General features: G+C 37.5%; 2 pseudogenes; one reads left to right on the top strand and one right to left on the bottom strand.

The window, feature by feature from the left end:
• The first annotated feature begins 9,153 nt into the window (after nucleotides 1–9,153).
• LOC147274206 (umecyanin pseudogene) lies at nucleotides 9,154–9,901 on the top strand (annotated as a pseudogene).
• A 5,900-nt stretch (nucleotides 9,902–15,801) lies between these two features.
• LOC147274205 (ethylene-responsive transcription factor CRF2 pseudogene) lies at nucleotides 15,802–17,624 on the bottom strand (annotated as a pseudogene).
• Between the last annotated feature and the right edge of the window lie 2,190 nt (nucleotides 17,625–19,814).

Genomic DNA, 19,814 nt, shown 5'->3' with positions numbered 1-19,814 from the left:
ATATGGAAGTTTTACTTCAATAGCAGCTTATTGGTTACAATACGATTCTAATCTACTAGCATAGTTGATGATAGTTTTGTGTAGTACTATTCCTTTGGTGTCTATATTCAGCAATATATTACTTTTTTTTTTTTTCAATGTAAGCAAATAAGAGATGTAAATTATAGTGTGTATTGTTAATTATGTTTGCTGAAATTAATTGGCCAGGCTATAGCAGCTTCAATAATTCATGCCTTTAACTGGACAAAGAAACTTCCCTATCACAGAAATATGCACTATGTGCCTATCTCTCATCACATTATACTTATATCCGTTGCATCTTATGTGTCTAATGGATGTACCCGTTACATGGAAGGTTTACTCAACTCACATACTAAAGTTTCCTGAATTTTATGCATCTCAGATGAAGTGGTTGTTTATGAGTAAGTTAGGAAGAAACCAAAGCAACTCTGCAACTTGCGGCCAAAACTTATCTCTGGCATCATTCTATTGGATTTTGCAGTGTCAATAACATAGAAACCTCTCTCTGGTCTACATCTTTAGTGGATCATATTGGCAAGTTTTGTTAATCAAGTCACTTATATGCAGGCTAGAAGCTTAATTTCAACCAAGTAATCCCACATGCCATTCTGCAGACTGCAGATCATTGGCACTAAAGATTAACTTCACATTAATGGCTACCCTAGATGCCAAAAATTATAAATGACTAATAAGGTATTGCTTTATTTCTGTTATTTGCACTCAGTAATTGTAAGATTGTTATTAATTCTTAGGGTGGTCTCTGGTCTGTGCTCTGTTTCCACAAGTTTAGATTAGGGGACACATACTCTAAATCTGGTAATCTGATTTGGCTACAAGACAGTATAAACCACAACTATTTTTTCTCTTAATAATAACTATGGTTAGAAAAGAATTAACTTTATTTTTATTCCATATAATATTAAAGACTTGACCCTCAGTGGGTGTTAATATCAGTATGATCAATGCCTGCATTACCTGAAAATGGATAGAAGTTGTTGAAAAATCTCTATATGATGGTCTGCTTCATTATTGTGAAGAAGAAAAACATAAAATCTGATAAAGGATGCCATCACAGGTACAAAGAATTGTGTTGGTAGTTTGCTTCTTAGTAGGTCTCTCATTAAATATGAAAACTACACATGACCTCTCATCCACGGCAATGCACACAGCTCTGACACCAGAAATTGATGGGAAATTGATTTTCTTAATAATTGATGCACTCATCTACTCATATTCCTGCAGTGTTAGTACTAGCTGGTATACTGGCCTCATAATCTTAAATAGTTAGGGAATTGATCAACAATGTATATCAACAAAGAAGTGGGAAATGGGGATCGGAAGTTTTGAACCCATAACCTCCTGCAGACAAAGCTCAAGTTATTTAGACAATAAACCAATTTTGTATATCAAGTTTATGAGATCGAACAATAACCTTCCATAATTATATGGGTACTAGAATGTTCCAGATGCCTAACAAGTATAAAATCTGTCTATTCTTGTCTGATCTGAGTGTGTAAGTAGTATGGCCTTCTAAGGAATTCTGCATGTCTTATCTAGCCCACTGAATTATCTTGACTTTCTTGTATAACTAAATCTTATTGTATTACTGGGTCCATGCTTTAAATAATTAAATCGTTCTAGTTTCCTAGCGACAAGGATAGATCAATCTCGGGTCCGCACGAACAGCTTTATCTTCAAGTCAAGTGGTTAGGAATGAGACAGATGGCAAAAATAACATGAGCGTCAAGATACAAATACAATTATCTCACATCGGATAAGTTCGTTAGAAATTAGATATAATTCTAGCACAACTTATCTCCAAGTCAAGTTTTAGCTATAAGCAATTAATGCGATTAAGAATTGTTAATCACATACAACTGTCCCACGTCGAATAAATGAATCGCACATCAATGGTGGATTTTTGAGAAGATAAAATCTCACATCAATGTTGGATCATGGGTTTATAGTACACCCACGTTGGTCCGTTGCCCGCACAAAAATGAAAATATGGAAGACATGCATGTATTGTAATTTTAGTTGCGGTTGGGATTCATTAATTTTTGGGTATAGACGAAGGGTTCAAAGTGAATGATTGGTGTTTATATCCACCAAGTGATATGCATAACTATCACAATATTATTTCATCAACAAAGACTGCTATGGCTTTCTTATCATTAAGCAACATACCCATCAACGAAAATGGTCATTGAATGTAGTTGTGAGGAGTTAATTGCACTAGCTTGATTTGAAAGAGATATTAATCTAGTCGCACTGCACTTGATAAGAAAACAAAGAACTACATATCATGGCTTTGGAGTTTTGAGTCCCATGACCAAATGAACAATATAGACCCATTGAAGCTGCATGCTAATCTCTCTCTCTCTAACACATATGATTGTTCCCCAATAATTATTTGCTACATTAATCAGTATACTTCCAAATTCCAATTGTTGCATATCAAAATTAAAAGCAACCTCTTTAATTCATAACAAAGTAAGACTTGAATCAACTTTGCATCAGCATTAATGTCTTAGGTGATTGCAATCCACAACTAGAAAATGAATTTCCACGCACCTAAACAAACCCACAAAATTAAATACTCAAATTCAACAAAAATTATAAAAAAGAAAAAGGAAATAAGTCGCATATATGAATAATCCAATGGTAAAAAACCAAACATGTGAGATGAGCCGTACACTACAAAGCAATAAGAAAATAAGAAAAAGTAACAAGTGGAGGAATGAGAAGCAGAGGTTGAGATCGATCTCTCTGACAGACAGTCGAGGTCTCCACCGAAACATGCGCATGGCGGATGGACCCCAAGCAAAAGAAGTTAGCGGCATTACTGGTTTTGGCTCAGGGCCTAATTTGACCATACCATCCACCATATGCATGCATGCATTATATATAATACATATAACATAAATGACAAAATTTAAGGCGCCATCTAACCTTGCCTCTCAGGAGCCATTGCTGCTGCAGTGACTCCGTGAGAGACATTCAAGCCAACAAACAAAACACCAAATAACAACAACAATGGCGTTTCCAAAGCTTTCTCATTGCGTTTTGTTGTTGGCTATTATCGCTCTGTTTTCTGCTCTTGCCATGTCTGAGGCCAAGCTCATACCAGAAACTCTAACTCCCGCTGGAGCACCTGCCTCCAGCACAAGCGATGGTATGCTCTATTGCAGAGATTTGTGTCTTTGAAATGTGGCTTGCATTTGCATGATCTATTTGATTTATGGGGTTGTTTAAATTTTGTTTTCAGGGATATCAATTGACCAAGGGATTGCATACGTCCTCATGTTTCTGGCTCTGGTGCTCACATACATTATCCATGGTGCAGATATTCTCGACTTCTAAATTCTCATAATGAATGAAGGAATTATGAAAATCAGGGCAAAGAGTTCTTTTTTTGTTTAGTCCAAGTTGGGAAGATGAGTGGTACGTGGTGTATTTTATACCTGCTCATGTGTTGTGGGTTTCTGGGCGTACATGTTTAGCATTCCGACTTTCACTCTATTTGATGGCAGCCTAACACACTTTCTTTTTTTATTTCTTTTTTTGCAAACACTGATTCACTTTCATTCTGAAGAAAAAAAAAAAGAATTCAAGATTGAAATGGCTTTATATGGGGCCATTTCTTTGATGTCTTTGTATTGTTTCAACGAAGGCATGATGGAAATCAGGGCTACATAATTAACTCCAAAAGCAAAAACCCACCTGGTCTTCATTTGAATGGCAAACAAATGAAAACTCATGCCATCACTCTTGTAATGAATGTGGTACAAAATTAAGTACATTTCAGAGGCAATTACAATTGGATGCATAGGCAATGTGAGTGGTGACCGTGAACTGAAAATTATGTTGTGTTCTAATACTTACAATATATAGGAATCCAATATGCATAGGCAATGTTAATGGTGAGAACCAGTTCTTTAGGAGCAGGCCTAAGCTGTTAAATTTGTTTATTTTTGTTTTAGTTCAAGAAAGAGTTTCTGGTATAAACCCAGAACCATGTGCTTTTACCAATTCATCGGACTCTGATAATCTAATGCAGTACCTAAGGTGAAACAAGATCACCAGCTGCCACCATTACTACCACAATTTGATCAATGTTAGGCCCTCAAAAAAGGCTCCAAGTGGCATCCTTAACCACAATTCCTTTTACCACTAACATGAAGCACAAAAGAAGAAGAAAGATCAGATATTCTGTGAGAAGAAGTGTTGCCGGCATTACGCTATTATATCAATTACAAAGAAAAGGTCTGGCCCTCTGATAGTAAGATAATTATAAGGGATCAAATGCTAGAAAAAAGTGTGCCATCTGTCTAACCTCCCAAATGAAATACCCCACACATCTAGATGAGAAAAACATTTTTGCAAACTTCATAGTTGGAGGGTTTCTATATCGGATACAAAGGGAGCTGTTAAGTAATAATAAGACCTCAACAATTTTCGCCCATAAAAATGGAAGGAGAGAAGGAAAGAAAAAGAGTCACCGATATGACAAAAGACTTCAGCCGGACAACCTATCAACAAAACATGCAATCAAGCTTTCTTGTCAATTGGCTTTGCATCCTTCTGTTCCTGATCAGCTAGAGAAAACTTCTTCACTTTCTGTTAAGAAAAAAAAGAATCATAAGAAATATGTAAATGTGAAACTGTGCATCTATGTTTTTGCATGCACGCATGCACAAATTTGCTTTCCGAAATTAGAATGATACATCTCTGTAAGGCCACTGACCTAAGATTGCACGTTTTGCTTTTTTCATTTCTCTCTCTTTTTTTAAAAAAAAGGAAAAAGAAGGTCCATATTAAGCAGCTTGAAACAAAATCACAACTTTCATGGTTAATATTAAGAGCAATTTTAGGCTTGAATTCTCAACGTTTGGCATAATCTGAAAAGTGAAAACACAAACCATGTACGAGGATCCCCAATAAGCATCCATGGGCAAATGGTTAAAGCAAAGAAATCATGAAAGCTAATTGCCTTTTTTACACAATGAATGCCAAGTTATGCATCCAAAGATCCACTTCAAGCCTAATTGACTTCAATTCTCTCATCCTCAGTGTCATAGAAGTTCATTAGAAACTAGAAAGAGATAAAATGAATTGACTTGATGATGAAACAATGGTGTAAAGTTCTAGACTTAAACTCTAGTTGCATAAAAGACATCTCAAAAAATGGCCTAGATAAGATCCCATCAAAACTCAACTAATATAATTGGAAAAGCAACTGAAAGTAAGAGTCAGAATCCAGGTCCTTGAAACAGGACCATGGAAGGGGTTCCAGGACAATGAAGCAGTTTAATTAGTTCAAACGGATGTATGAATTGGGTTTGAGCAGAATATTGTATTAGGTATATATGTGTTGTGAACTTCATGAAATACCAAACAGCCAAACTATATCTTTGAACATAAACAAGCTTCATGCTTTCCAAGAAAAGAAGCATAAATAGATGAAATTAAACAAATGTCAATCTGGTTTTCAACCTTAGCCCTTTCTTAATCAACTTTATTCAACAGGACCCAAAATCAAAAATTATATAACCTTATTCGCCCAATAAATGGAATTAAAAAAAAAAGATTGAATTTCCAATCCACCCCTAAAAACATTCCCAATCATGAGTGAACGTTTGATCAATTACTGATTTTTCAGAGAAAACAAATTCAATTAAAGTTAAATTAAGCTACAAATTCACAGAGCAATTTAAGAAAGAAACAAAGAATGTGACTTGAGAGAGAGAGAGAAAGATGGAGTGGGTGACCTTGTTGAGGACGCATTCTCGCAAGGAATGCAAGAGGTTGAGGCATTTGTCTTGATCGAAGGGAGATTGAGTGACGCAGTTGAGCAGTTCAAGAGCCTCCTGACCGCACACCGCCTTACCACGAGCTTCCTCCATTGCTCTTCAGGCTTACAATGGTTTAGGGTTTTAGAGTTACAGTTTAAACCCTCACAGAGTCTTTACCAGACTGTTTGTTTGTCAAGAAAAAACAAGAGAGAAATCAGCAGTCCCGCCGTCGCCGTGGCGCAAGAGTTAGTCAAAGTCGATCCTTCTGACCGCTTTTTCAATTTCGTCCTTGTAGTTTGGCTCTTGTTCTAATTTTGTCCCTGTTGTTTCAATTTTCTCAATCAAGTTTTCGTAATTGACATTTTGTTACAATCAAGTCTAGAACTGAAATTCTGTCCAAATTTAAGACATAATTTTTTAGAGCTGCTATTTGCACACCTTTTGTAAAAAAAAAATCAAAAATCAAAGGAAAGGACACACTCACCCCTCACTCTTTACCTAACACACCTCTTATTCTCAGACACAAAAAAAAAAACACACCCCTCATTCTCAGCCTCACCCCGACCACCTCCCCTCCTTCACCCGACCCACCCACCCAGCCCCCTCCCTCCCTCACCCGACCACCGCAAGCAGCCCCCAACCTCCTCTTCTCTCTCTTTTCTTCTCTCCTCCGAGCTCGCCTGCAACACCAATGGCCAAGCACATCGTCTCCAGCTAGCACCTGAGCCCTACCCTTCTCCAAGCTCGCCTGTAACATTGCTCCTCAACCTGCTGTAACCACAACGAAGCACCCCTGGTTTGCCGAAAATCGCAGCTGGTTCGGCAGCTATAATTCGAATGGGTTATGGATGTTCGGCGGCTACCTGTCGAATGGTTTGTCAATGTTCAGTGGGTGGCTGCCGAAAGAAACTCAAATTTTCGCCAAACCAGTGCCGAACGAAGGAGAAAGCAGAGAGAGAAAGGGAGGAAGGGATGAGAGAAGAAAAGGGAGAGAGGAGGAGGTTGGGGGTGGGGTCGGGTTCTGCTTGCAGTGGTCTGGTGAGTGAGGGAGGGAGGGGGCTGGGTCGGTGGGTCGGGTGAAGAAAGGGCTGATGAGGGAGGGCTGCGTGGGTGGATGTGGTCGGGTGAAGGAGATGAAGGGGCTGGGTGTGTGTTTTTTTTTTTTTTTTTTTGATGGGGTATGCAAAAGAGAAAAAATGGAGTTGGTTTTTAGGTGTGAGAAGGAGAGATATGTTTTTTCCTTTGATTTTTTTTTTTTTTTTTACTAAAGGGTGTGCAAAAAAAAAAAAGGTGTGCAAATAACAACCCTCTAATTTTTATGTCACAACCACGTGTATTGTTAACCTTTGCGAGTTTAAGAGAAAAACGGTCATAAAATTCATATAGTTGTAGTCCCGCTAATAAAAATAAAGATTTTACTATCCAAATTTGGATAATTGGACTTTATTGTAACAAAATATAAACTATAAGAAAATGGTTTCTCTAAGGGCTTCATGTGCCATGACCGTCTAACCTAGGGGATTGCTATGGGATAACATTAGTTCTTTCCAAAATCACTTTTTCCTCCTTCCATCAGTTGACTTCGCCCTATCTATTCATCTCTCAGGACCTTGCTCGTCTCTAGTAGTCAATCAAGTTTCGTAAGGACTTGGTTAAAATAACCACCAAATTACGGGACCAAAATAGTCATTTGCCCATATACATTCTGTAGAATCATTTTCCATGATGACATTTTCACTTATAAATTATAATACAGTTACAACTATTCAATGAAAGTTTTTTTACTTACTAAAAAACAAAGAAATCTTTTATTATTATTAATTTGTATGAGAGGAGGGGGGATTCGTGCTTGAAATCATTCAATATTGTGGATTACTAATACACTTTTTTGATATATATTCGATAGAATCATTTTCCGTAATTGCTTTTTCACTTATATCTATTTGTTAGCTTGATGAATATTATTGGTTCATTTTTTAATAGCTTAAGCTTTTAGGCACAATAATTGTTTAATATAGTATCATAATAAATTATACACGTGTTTAATTTGAGTGATGTGACATCTAAAAAAGAGTGTTGAGAAAAAGTCTCACATTAGAAATGTATGACTTTGTATAGTAATTTATAAGAGTGTTGGGCTTCTTCACCTATTATCAATAGGTTTTAGATCGAATGCTCTTATTTCCTTCACATTGAAAGTTTTTTAAATCTTTTTAATATATGAAAAGAGCAAGAATTTGAACTTGAGACTATTCAACATTGTGAGACAAATACCAATAACTAATTGGTCTTTTCAATGAAAGTTCGACATAGTATTTAAGTTTTTTTTTTTCTTGAACAATTCGAAACTTACTTTACTCTCTATTTTCGGTGGCATATAAAGTCTGTGTGTTGAGACAGAACATGTTCAATTCTTTTCCCCCTTTAAACAGAACATGCAGATTTAAGTATACACAATATGTGTAAGGAAATAATACTATGTAATCTCGTTGATATATATCAAGTAATGTGGCAGATGTGGTTATCGCTGTGACAATTTAGCAAGTTAAAGTTAGGTGCTTGAAAACAATTTTGGCAAAGTTTTGGCTAATGACGGTGGTTACCTTGCATAATATATTAATGGTTATACCTCATGATGGGCATACCAAATATGCTTATAATCACATGTCAATGACTAATCATATATTGATAATAAGTACGATTTTCACCGCATGAAAATAATGTCATTTTAAACATATATAATGCACAACATGCATGGACTTAGAAAAGGTGAGTAGAAAATCTTATTTTCTTTCATGGCCAGTGCTGTCCTTCCATTGAGTTATATGTTGCCTCGTCACAAATGATCATAGAATGATAGGTAATGTTAGAACGAAGATGGTTAATTTCAAACTCTGAACCTCCGTAACAAAGGTTTCTTGTGCCAATAGAATAGCACATTTTTGCTATTTTAAGCTCAACAAGACAATCAAATTCTTCAATTAGCTAGTTTAATTTAGCATTTCTCTCGAAATAGCTGGTAGTCTTTTTCCACCTCAAAACCATATTGTTCATTTTTCAAGTGCTGAAAACACTCTTGTCCTCACCCCCCATTGCCAAACACTGGTTGACATTGTCAAAAAATGCCAAAAATACCGAACAATTTCCAACCAAGCACCAAAGCACCTCCAAACACTTTAATACAAAGCATGACTTGGAGAGTTCTTTGACCTTCAGTATTGAAGGAGATCGAAGAACAATTTTAAGGATAAGCTAGAATATTATAACCCGTCTTCTTCAACACTGCAGGCTCATAGAAGTTTAGAATAATTATCATTAGAAGGCAGGGAAAGCAGAAATGGCGAAAATGCCCATCGCATTGTTAATAGTGGCAGCAATGGGCAGTTTCTTAATGGGACCAGTGAGTGCATTCACTCACATTATTGGAGGGAGCTCTGGCTGGACTACCCCTGTGAACAAAACCTTCTTTGAGGAATGGGCTTTTCCAAGAACCTTTGGTGTAGGCGACAAACTTGGTAAGCTAGTGCTTAATTATATTATCAAAGAAACAAAACTAGTCCAATTTAATTTCTCTTTTTGAATGCACAACTTTTCTAGGTGTGCGTGTGTTTTTAATTAGAAATTGAACATGCAAGTGCTCCTTGACAACAATTCGACTATATATATAATGGTCTTACGATTAGCTCAAGAACGTAACTAAAAAATAATGCATGGCGGAAATTGCAGTTTTTCCCTACAGACCCGGTACCGGCACAGTGGTGGCGGTACCCAAGGAAGACTTTGATGCCTGCACTCAAAAGAATGTGATCACCATGTACTACAATGGACCCACAATCATCACCCTCGACAAACCCGGGGACTACTACTACTACAATGGCGTTGGAAAGCACTGTGAGATTGGCCATAAACTCCACGTCAAGGTTGTCAATGCCCCTGGATCGTCTGGAAAACACATGCCCTTCAAATTTGGGAGAAAGCTTGGTTCTACCACCACACTCGCACTCACTCCTGCCGCCGCCGCCACCGCTGATGCTCCGAGGCCTATTTGGTCTTTTCTTTTTGGATGCCGCCACCGCAATTGCTAAGGCCGCCGCTGACATGTCCGCAGCCACCACCATTCAAAAGATTGGGTTGGCTTCTGGGTTATTGGCGACCTTGTTTTCCTTCTCCATCTAAGGGATCTATATGCTGCCTGCTTCTGATATTGCATTCCTATAATAATAATATACACACATGACACTATTATTTAAGAGCACAATTTTTCAATTTCTATACAAAAGAATGTCAATGAACTTCATTAAACAAGTCTTGCACATGTGATAATTATGTGTTATCTACTTTCTCTTTTTTTGCATTATTTGTTCCTGAATGGAGGACAGTCAGCCCATTGGGCCTCCATAGTGGTGTGACAAATACAGTCCAATATTGGGCCAACAATGGCCCAAGAAAGGCATTGTATTGGGCCTATTCGCACTGTTGAAGATAACCCAACTTTGTGTATGTATGACACGTTTTTTTTTTTTTTTCGGTGAAGATGTATGGGGCACGCCTTTACTTCTACTAGCAGAGAAACTAAAACTGTTGGATATGATGGGGCATTAAATAAATAGCATTTGGATAAAAAAAAAAAAAAAGAATTAATAGTTAAGATGATGGAATTGAAAATGAGAATCCCAGAAGAAGTGTGTGAACTGATGGGAGTAGAGTAGAGTGTGGTGGCCTGGTGGGCTTATTATTATGAATATTAATATCTCTCCCAGCAGCAGCCACCAAAATTCATGAGATATGAATGTCTAGCTCCTATAGATGTATGTTAGTATGTATGTATGCATATACGTCCACAGTGAAAATCTCACTCAATATATTGTGTCCATCACTTGCTGTCGGTTGGTTGCTTCAAATTGACACCTATTGACCCTACCTGCCTAATTTTCCACCCACATTGCATGACTAGGCGTACACATAGTCTCTGGATTATAATTTCTGCAATTACTGCTCTAGTGCTCATCTTCATAATTCATAATGTACGGATCTGGTAATTTGTTTGTGTGGTTGAGCTAGAGGAGGCAAGCTTAGAAATTGATGATATAACATTAAAAGATAAGTTAGGGGTATTTTTGGAATTTACGAATATGTAGTGATAATCTGATTTTAAGAAGAAAAAAATGGGTGGATAAGGTGAGCAAAGTTGTATGTGTACTCTTTCAAAACAAAATCCTAGAGTCAAAAACAAATCAAGCATTTGGTTTTATAATCCTCGTTTTAGTGACACCTCAACAGCATGATGCTATGAGCCCATGAGGTTTCGTTGTTATCCCATGCCAACCCCTATTGGAAAATGGAAAAAAAATAAAAAATAAAACGCTATATTTTTTAAAGTTCTATTCACATAGGTGATAGGACTGGATGGATATTATCTTCATCTATACTCTTAGGCACGTCAAAATCTCATATGGGCCACGCAATCATGAAAAATAAAAGCCCACAAATTAGTGGGCCTGGTACATATATATACCCAAAATCCAAAACTTCACTATTATCGAAAATGTTATGGCCACGTCAGCAAACGAGATGGGAGTGTGGGACCGCAATCACAATCACAGGGCACAGACACAGTGAAGCCTGAGCTGGATCGGGCGGGGGGGACCATTCCTGGGGGCCCGGGCCCAACAAAAAAAAAATGGCAGCCCAGTTGCAACACTTGCACTGCTCGAGGTGAAACCGTTAGGCTGACTGACATGACGTGTACGGCCCTGATTGATTATGAGGAGGTGGGAAAAATAACAAAGAAGATCTTCTGGAGGCTGTGTTGCACTCAGTGAATCTGCAAGGATTTGGAGTTTTGTGTTAAGATTTGTGCCTCCCGTTGCTGAATTTTGGTTGTGGGGCTAGTTTTTCTTGTGACCTTTGTGACCTGTGACCTCCTCCTACGTTGTTATTGCTCATACAGCAGGGGTGGCCTAACCCGACAAAGCTAGTTTCAGGGACTAGCTATAGACTCATCCAAAAACAAATTCTCCTATTGATACGTTTGAGATTTCTTTAATACGGGATTAAGGCGGGATGTGAAAGACTAATCAATTTATAGTTATAATTGACCAATTACTGTTAATCATTATAACTAACTGATTAGTGTAATCAGTGTCACACATCCCATATTATTCTTACAAAATTCCTTTCATATTAGTACGTATATGTTAAAATACAAACTTAACTTGGAAGTGTAAAATTTGAGTGGAAGATGTGACATATTATTTGGCATGTATTGGATCGTATTCATTGATGGAAGTTTAGTTGGATGGTTCATGCATTCATATTATATGGTCTCATCTGAGATTAATCTCTATACCTTACTATAGAGTTGAACTCATCCATATACTTTCTGTCAGACTATTACAACTGAATGTATTAAGTCCACAAAAAAAATTCCTACATCTTCGTCCGTCAATATAACATGTCATGGTCTAGTAGAAGACATTATCCTATACATTTAAGTTCAAGTATGCAAATCCATATCATATTAATAGTTTAATTCCAAGTTGAAAAGAAAACTAAAAACCTTCCATCTTTTCCCTTCAAAGTCTCTATTGATTTTGTCAAATATGATAAGCCAACCCTCACTATAGTTTGGCTCAAATTAAAGGAAAAGCAAATATTTCAGGTTTATTTGTGGGTCCCTCAGGCCTCCAATTATTATTAAATTGTTAATCAACGATTTTGATTAACAATTTAATATTGTAACAGATAAAACGGCAATAATGCGAAAAATGAAATGCTTTTAAAAAAAAAATTATATTAGTTTTTTTTTTTTGGTTGTGTGTCTTGGGGAAGCAGTATGTAAGTATGTTCATATGTTTTGTAGGGGACCCAATGTGTGTAAATACAAGAAGCAGCTGAATTATATTGTCCCTACTCAATTGGGCTAAGAAGTTGTAGAAAATCCCAGTAGTAGTACAAGTAGACTTTTCCATAGACCCCTACTCATCAGAAAGAAACTTCATCACTCCATTATTACAAACCTTGCAAAACACTTGAACCCCATGATCGACCAGAAAGTGACATCTCTATTCTCCCTCCCTAAATCCTAAATATCATTCATTTTTCTTGCAGTTTAAACATGCATGCCTGGAATTTGTCACAAAACTTGTATTGGGCCAGCAAGCCCATAAACCTTTTTTCTCTTTTCTTTTTCTTCAGAGAGTACAAATATCAAACAGATGGCATGCGGATGAGTGTAAATGTGTAATAAAACAAAGAAAAAGACGTCGTGGCTTCTCAGGGTATGTTTGTCATATTAGGTATGGAGTGCAATGCAGGCAAGGGTGGGTGTGTGTGTCTTCAGGTTTACAACAGTACTGTCACCATTGACCAAATACCCAAACATATTTAATAAACATTTGGCTCTTGTTTGAGGAATAAGCTAGCACACTTTTGGCTTTTGTGGATTGGGGCATCTACGAGTGAGTATTTTAGGCTCTTACCCAGAGCCACATAGTGAGTTTTCTGCTGCTGTAGTGACTCAGTGAGCCACAAGTGTGCTAAAAATATCTGGTGCCATCTGTGTGATTTTCAGAAAATCTCAGGGACCACTTGATCTGTTTTCTCACAACCCCGACCATTGATATGAGTCATTGATTCTTTCTTTTTTTTCTCTTTTTGGTCAGAATTTTTGAGTCATTGATTCGGCCCAAGTCTCCCTTTTGTCACATGAAAAAATGGATCCCATAAAAATATATACATGGTATGTATTTTTAGGAAACTACTATTAATTCACTTGCACTTTAGAATCAATATTTTAAAAATTTCAAACAATAACAGGACAACTGCATGAAGTTTTAATAAATTAGCTAGTGTCAAGCACATTGTTCTATTTATATAACATATTTGGAAAATAAAAATAATTGAAGTCCGAATAATTTTTTTGATGTGACTATAACACTACGTGGTAGTGTTATTAATTTTTATATGTTATAATCTGAATGGACAATAAATTTATATTTTGATATAATATTAATAAACATATATGTATTATAACATAAGTGCAATAATTAGTAACATCACATAAAGAGATATACTCTTTTTATGTAACTCAAATTTTAAAATATTATTTTTTATGAATCGACAATTTGATAATTGAAAATCGTTTCATTTTGAAATACTCTTAAAAGTCCAAATCATATATGAAGCTCCCAAATGAAACATTAATTAGTCAAACATGGATCCTCAGCACCCGATAGTCAATAAATCCTATCATATATGGCATGCATGCTTCTATCAAATGCACGGTAAAGTTGTCATGTAAAGACTCAATAATTGGCTTCTTTTCAACCTCATTTTTACATCAAAATTTTGTCTCATTTTGCTCAGATCTTGTATCTACTCTTGGCCCAACCTAGCAAAACTTTAAGATTGACCAAGAGATCGAAAAGAAATTACAATATTCAAATTAATGGTTTTGGTCTATTCTAGCTTGTTCAACTGCCAATGTATGTGCATCTACGTGTTTGCAAGCAAAGCTATGGAAGGTGGTACCTGGGTGCCCCTCTGTGATATAGAATACCAGCCAATATATTACACTAAATTACATATACCCCATGAAGTTTCAAAACTGTTGCATATAATCTACTATAGTGAGACAAAAAATGATGAAAAATTATACAAAAAAGTATGCTAAGAGGTTAAATGGTCTAATAAGATTAATCAATATGTAAGGTCCAACCTCAATACAAATATTTTCTTTTTTGTTTATTTATTTTTTTCTTTTGTAAGGGGCTATGTGTAATAGTTTTGAAACATCAGGGGTGTATGTGTAATTTTTGAAACTCCAGGGAGTATATGTGAAAAATACGATAAACCTCAGGGGATGTAAGTGTAATTAACTCTTCCCACATCCTAGATTCCATCATATATAACGTGCCACATCTCATTTCAAATGCCTCTTCGGATTTCATTGAGAAGTTGAGCAATTGAAGCAAGATTCTTCCATATTCTAATCAAATTTTTTATTCAAAGATTCTGAGATTCTCTATTGGGTTTTTCTCGGTTGGTTTTTACTTGACTTCTAATTACAGTCATTTGTTATTGACTAAAAATGTACAAGGAAAAGGGTGATGACTTCGCAATACTTTGAGATATGTAAACATATGGCTGTGCAAAGCATTCATTTCCTTTATTTCAAAGATAAAATGACGCAATAAGGCGAAACATTCTCTTCTTACTTTGAATGTTCCAAAACAATATCTTAAATTATTTTTTGCAAATGGACTGCCAAATAGATATGAAGATCTCAGTTGGGGATAATGGAACCTAAAACTCATTCCAACGAACGAACACCATTATAACAAATAGTCATTGGGATTAAAGTATGACCTCCCATGTCCCCAAATGACTTTGAAAGGGCCAGGCTATTTGTTATTGACCTCGATCAACGTATGATCTAATTAGGGAGAACAAATTAAGTACTTGGGCAAGTAAGCAACAACAACCGCATTAAATTGAAATAACATGATAAGTATAGCTACACCAAAGTACCAAACGATTCTCAAAGAGAGTTCCATATAATAAATGAACCAATGAAATCTTTGCCTACTTGTATACATTTGGAGTCAAACGCTTTCAATAGGTTCATTTGTCACGTTTCATGTCCACTTGTTTCCCACATTTTTAGTAAACTTTTGGGGTGTCTAGCCTCTAATTAATTAATAAATAGCTTACAACTAAAATTAGTCACAATTTTATTGATTCGGTCCAATACTCCAATTTTATTATATTGAAAAAAAAAAATAAAATCACCTTTCAAATTTTAATAAATTCAAAGATACAAAAACCCAGTAGCACGTGTAATACCCCGCATGTGTTTGGGAAAATATAATGGGGTTGGGACGGTTGGTTTATAACTTTATATAATAAGCAGATTTTTACCTTGTGTGTCAGTCACGTGCCTATACTTAAAAGATAAACCCAAAAAGAAAAAGAGGACCGTACCTTAGCCAAACTCTCGTTTCATCCACCGTTAATTAATAAATAATAATAATAATCAATACAACCAAAACTGAAAAAAAAAATTAAAAAGCACAATCCGATATTAATATTATTCCAATTCCCGCCGATACAAAATTTGCCGACAAACCGGCAACAAACGAGAACCGTCTCCGTCATTGTTTCGGGGACGATATTCTCAAACAGCAAGGAGAGGATCTGAAGTAAAAATGTCGCCGATATCTTGAAAATAGTCGTCCGACCGCCAAGTAGTAGAGGATCCGAATCCGAAATCCCGAACCGAATAAAAAATGTCGCCGAAATCTCCGAAATCTTCTTCTTTCAAAACGCCCAGACTCGTCTCCTCGAACAAATCCGGTTCCTCGAAGAAGTCCGGTATCGAGGTCCGGAAATCGAATATATCGTTCGGGATAAACGTCTCAAAACTGGTATAATCCGAAAACTCCGAGAAGTTCTCCGATACGCACGAGTCGTCTCGGACTTCGCCAGGAACTTCTTTCAGATTCAGCGACTCGGCTTCTTCGTTTGAAGGAGAGGGAGACCGCAAAACAGAAGTTGGCGAGCAGAGATTGTTGTGCGACTCCTCGCCGGAATTGTAGCCGCAGCTGATAGCGGGGGGCAGTGGCTTGGTGTCCGGCAGAGACTTCGCCACCGGAGGCGGCGTTGAAAAGTTGGTGAGTGCGTCGGGTCCGCGCAGCTGAATGGCCGCGTTGTCGTACACCATAGCCGCCTCCTCAGCCGTGTCGTACGTGCCCAGCCAGAGCCGTACACGTCGCAGAGGATCTCTAATCTCAGCCGCCCATTTCCCCCAGGGCCTCTGCCTCACGCCTCGGAACTTCTTCCCGGAAGTCGGAGCAGAAGCCTTCAGCGTCCGGTGGGTCGCCGGAAGTCCGGATTTTCCGGCCGGCTTTTTCCGGCTGGTCCTGGCAGTCGCCGTCGCCGCTGCCGTCCGGTTCCTCCAAACGGCGTCGGTTTCCCTGGAGGAGCTACAGGACTCGATGGAAATCTCGTTGACGAACTTCTTGACTCGCCGGCGAGCGCAGAAGAAGGGCTGCTCGGCCTCCTCGTCGCTGGAGGAGTCGGTGGCGTCGGCGTCGGTGACCGATATTCGTACGAGTCGGGGCCTGACCGAGTCGGCCTCGGCGAGGAGCTTAGTGTGGTTCCGGTGGTGCGAGTACTTGACAGGAGGATTCATGGTGAGAATTTGAAGTGGAGTCTGTTCAGATTGGCATTGAAAGCGAGAGAGGAGTAGTGAGTGAGGGAGTGAGAGCGTGAAATAGGAGAGTGGTGAAAAAAGGAGGAGATTCTTTGAGAGAATAAAGAAGAAGGGATAAGAAAGAAAGCTGATGATGATAATAAGCAGGCAGAGAACACGTTAAAGAGAAGCTGCTGCTTGAAACGGAGATAAATCTTCCATTAATGAATTTTAATAGTCCCAAAAAGTTCCATCAAAGGACGAGAAATTTCCAGGAAAGTTTCCCCAAGAAAAGAAAAGAGTGTGAGCGTGAAAGCCCCTTGCTCACTCTTTAGCTTGGACCTCCCAAAAAATATATGGAAATTTTGGAGCTAAAGCTTGAAACCCAAAAAAGCAGCAGAGAAAGAGAGTGGGTGGAGTAGCTTTAACCGGAAAGGGAAAGGGAATAAATGTCTTCAATCGAATCGGCCTCTGCCTCTCAGAGAAAACTTCAAAGACTCACCCCAATTTTTCTGTTTCTTTTCTCAGAAATTATATAGTGGGTAATGGTGGTAGTGAGGAAATGAGGAAGAGAGTGAAGACTCTGATGAGTGAGGGGAGTGAGGGGAGTGAGAGAGAGAATAGACGCAGAGAAAGAAGCACAGTTTCGCTGGATACCAAAACTACCTACTTTATAGGATCCCAACAGCCGTAATCGGTAAACCCGGTTTAAGGGCCATTTAAAACTTTTCAAAAAAACAAAAACAAAAACAAAAGCAAAAATCAAAATCAAATACTTTTCCCTTTTTATTTTCAATTTTCAACTTTTTTTCCTTAAAAGATAAAAATGTTTCGAAAATACTCCAACACACCTAAACCCGACCCGGGCCCCACCGATTTGGTTTGGTGAGAGGTAAGTCCGGCGAGGAGTCTCCGAGATATTTTACGAGGCGCCGCATAAGTCGGGCAGGTGAACGCGACAAGTGGCGGTTGGGGCCCGGTAAAAGAAGGACGATCGAATAGGGAGGAGCTCAGGTGTGGGCCCGCAGCTGATTCAGCTAGTAGGAGAAAAAAAATTTATTCTGGGAATTTGGGATTTGGGTCACGTGACAAGACACAGGGTTCCCTTTGACTGGTAAAAGATTTAATTAATGGGGCTTTTAATTCCCCTATTGAATGGCTTCTAATTACGTGTTACGCCTTCGGTTATTGAAATTAGCGGTCGGGGTGTTCTCGTCATTGTGCCAGTAAATGGCGTTATAATAAACTTATGAGTTTTATGAGTCACACTGGGTCTGGGTGACTGGGGGGTGGTGGTAGTACTATTTTTATTTACCATTTAAATTTTAACCTTATCTTTTTGTTATTTTACAGCTAAGTGTAACATGGCAGGCAGCCTCGTATTTGAAGCCAATTTTATAAGTATGTTTTTATCTCCTTAACCATGCATGCCTTCCAGGCTTTTTATCTTTGTCTACCTTATTAGTTACTACTACCTCCCCCATTTATAAGTATGTTCTCGTCTTTTTAACCACGGGTATTACTACAGTTACAAATTTTTCTTTTCAAATAAGCACGGCTATAATCATTATATTCTGTTGACCAAATCATATGGGAGTATGTTATTTGTCCAAAATATACATCTATGTTGTACCTCATTTACTTTTATCATTAGAAGAGTAAATCTGGTTAGTGTGACTCATAAAACTCATAAGTTTATTATAACCAATTTTTTTTTTAATAACAACTATTGTTTATAAGTTTTGAATTTAGAATTATTTTTAACAAAAAAAATTGGGTGTCATCAACTAAACTAAATTGTCATTTACTTACCAATTTTTTATTGACTAGAGATTTTGAACCATTAGAATGCCACCTTTGGACATCTAAGTGGTGCCAGAGTGTAACTGTACGGACAGCATCATATATGTGTCCTTGGTGCCCAAGTAGCTGGACCGTACTCAAATTCATTTTGGGGGGCAATGCAATGCAAGCGTTTCTTGGGAGTAAATATTGGCCATTTGGCCCCTTCACCATTGGGAGTTTAATTAGGAGGATGCATTTAAAATGTAGTCGTTGGATCATAAAGATGGTGTTTTTGCTCACTCCACTACTTTGTATGCTTGTAACGGACATGCATATGGTAACAAATATGGTAAATAGAGGGTGGGGGGGCATTCAATGTCAACAAATTAAAGAGCAGGGAACATTGTCATTTTCCCCACATTTTTCATCAAGCTTGCTGTTATTCTTAGGGGGGAAAAGGGTTAGTTTTCTTTATGAAATTATGAAGTTTTAATTCTAAACCCATTTTTTGTGTTCTTTTTGGCTATATATTAAGTTACTTTGTTAGTTGTAGTATTATTATAAGGTTTCTTTGAAATTTATAGTGAGATTCATATATATTAACGATTGACAATCATTCACGCATACATAAACGATTGTCATTAATATTTTTCGAATTAAATTGTTAGAAGACATAACATTTATAGCAAACCAACATTAAAGTTGGTATAAAAAATAGGACATGGTTTTCAATGGTATGATGTCAAAACCTAAATAGACAAAGCTGGCTTGGGGTAGCATTAGGGCAAGTTAATTAAGGGGTAGAGATTTACCCCAAAAAAAAAAAATCCTAAATGGCTTCACACTAATATTGCTACTTGCTAGTAGTGTGACTAGTGTCATATTTTGTTTATAACATGACAATGGTAGCTTACAATAAGCTGTCATTTTCTCTCACAAGCTAGCCTTTAACAGCTTACAAAATACATATTATGAAACCTGTCAGACTCGTGACAATTTGTTTCCTCACATTCTTCATG

Source organism: Dryas octopetala, chromosome 9 (assembly GCF_963921425.1).
Source record: "Dryas octopetala chromosome 9, drDryOcto1.1, whole genome shotgun sequence".
NCBI lineage: Eukaryota > Viridiplantae > Streptophyta > Magnoliopsida > Rosales > Rosaceae > Dryas > Dryas octopetala.
The sequence above is the reverse complement of the archived record's forward strand: the minus strand, read 5'-3'. Positions and strand labels throughout refer to the sequence as shown.